This window comes from Gymnoscopelus microlampas (assembly GCF_963454915.1).
Source record: "Gymnoscopelus microlampas genome assembly, chromosome: 10".
In the NCBI taxonomy this organism is placed as follows: Eukaryota; Metazoa; Chordata; class Actinopteri; order Myctophiformes; family Myctophidae; genus Gymnoscopelus; species Gymnoscopelus microlampas.
In genome coordinates this window covers 13,792,650-13,795,015 of record NC_139947.1, presented here as the reverse complement: position 1 = coordinate 13,795,015, position 2,366 = coordinate 13,792,650, and positions in this window count along the sequence as shown.

Genomic DNA, 2,366 nt, shown 5'->3' with positions numbered 1-2,366 from the left:
GTGTGCGTGTGTGCGTGCATGTGTGCATGTGTGCGTGCATGTGATTGATGTGAAGTGATTTCACTCAGTGAGAGCTATGTCTTTGTAAAGGGAGGCCGTGTGTCTCGCTGTGTCTGTTGCTCTCCATCACTCAATCTCACTATTACTCACCGCCCCCCCCTTGTATATTGTGCATATCCATCTCTCTTTCATTACCTTTTATCTTTTTTTCCCCCTCCTTTCTTTCTTTTACCCTTTCTGTCTTTAGAAGCTGTGGCGTACACAAGCGGAGGACTAAAGCAGGAGTTTGCTCCAGGCATCTAGCTCAGCCGTCCTCAGTGAGTGCTTTGCCACTCCGAGGGGGGGATGTCGATTCCAGCGATTCCCAACCTGTGGGCCAGGGACCTCCGGTGAGCCGCGAGGGCATTCCAAGTGGGCCACCAAAGAATTGTCAAAACACCAGGATTGTAATGATAATATAACATTAATATATTCAAATGAATGTAAAAAAAAAAGAAAATAAGTGTAATGGTATATTTTTTCTTTAAAACCTAGAAAATGTGCTTTCACAGATAAATAGGAACTTACTACGTTAGTTCCATTGATCCAAGTCGGAACACAATCGACTGATTGTTCATTCTAATAAACATGCTCTGAAAATGCACACGGCCCACCCAACTGACCACTTCCCAAGACCAAGTCCCAAGTCAAGTCCCAAGTCAAGTCCCGAGTCAAGACAGGCAAGTCCCAAGTCAAGTCCCAAGTCCTAAACATTCTATTTAGGAAACAAGTCACAATGCCATTTTATTTACCAATATGTTAAAATGTATATAAATCATGAGCATCTTTCCTCCGCCTTCCATCTCACTCTCTCCCTCCCTCTCATTAAAGTTACAGCAATATTAAGGTATACTGTAGGTTCTCTATCTCTCTCCCTCACTTCTCTCTCTCCCACTTCTCTCGTTACAGTAATGTTAACGTATAGGTCTCTCTCTTTTTGGCCACAGAAGCTGATTTCTTTGTAGCATTTGCTCGCTAGCTACGTTAATATCTGCATCAACGTTGTTGAGTCTCCATCTGTGAATTTCAACCCGCATATTTTGCATATTGCAAATCTTTTTTTGTTGACCACCTCATAGCTCTTACATATGAACGATAGGCCTATAATCTTTGGGGTTTTTCACCTGGCTTCCAGCAACCTAAATCACGTGTGTGAATGCATGTGTTTTTTGTTGTTCTAATATTTTCTCCTGCAACTATATTGAATGCTTTGCTGTTGGATTGCTGAAACATGTTTTAACATGCTGGGGTATTCTGCATCATGACACTAAACTAAAGTGTCACTGACAGGATTTCCGACAAATAGCATTACTTGATGAAGCAATATGATTTGAATAAAATGTTTCGTGGGACACTCTTTAAATAACATACATTTTTTAATATTTGGGCTTGTGGGAGGGCATCAAGTATTTTGAAGGTCTCAAGTCGAGTCAAGTCACGAGTCACTGGCGTTAAAGACCAAGTCTTTTTTTAATTGATCAAGTCGAGGCTCATCAAATCTGTCTCGAGTCTCGAGTCTTGAGTCCAAGTCTCAAGTCCACACCTCTTTATCACACATACTGCCATGTCATTTATTACCTATTACCAAGTTTACCAGTAAGCCTGGTATAAACGAGAAACCTATATGTATATTGTCCCAAAATTGCAGTGCACAGTTGATTTGCAAATGACACCCCCCCAGCTGCACCACTCCTACCGGTCCACATCAGCACATGACGATTCCCCAAAAATACCAAACGCATGCATGCAGGCAGGGAAAAAACACCACGCCACCTCGCCTCCGGAAACTGTCAACTCGGCCCGTCCGCCACACGCCAATCCCCAAAAATAGGCCCCCTTAGTGTTGTGCAGCATTCCCTGGATCAGAGCTCTCTAACAAGCCAGTGGCCACATTAGGGCCCCGGCATGAGGAAGGCACTCAGTGTGCATCTCTCTGCCAGTGGGCAACGTTTTCCAGTCCAGCGGACCACCACGTCTCCTCATATAACACACCCACCCCCCATCCTCTCACTGTGGACCACCACATCTCCTCGCATAGCGCACCCACCCCCATCCTCTCACAGCGGAACCACCACATCTCCTAACATAATATAACACACACACCCACCCCCATCCTTGCATGCCGCTCGCTGGATGAGACACCCAGAAAAGAGCGCCACTTAATATGTACATAATGACTCCTTTCAGGGTATAGAGAGCTGGATGGATATTAGTCTCGCGTAGCCAGACAACTATTCCACAATCTCCGAATGCTATATAGAGTCTGGAACTACAGCTCCCGAGAGGAAACTGGCACTTCCGTTCACGAAAATATATTTTAAAATATC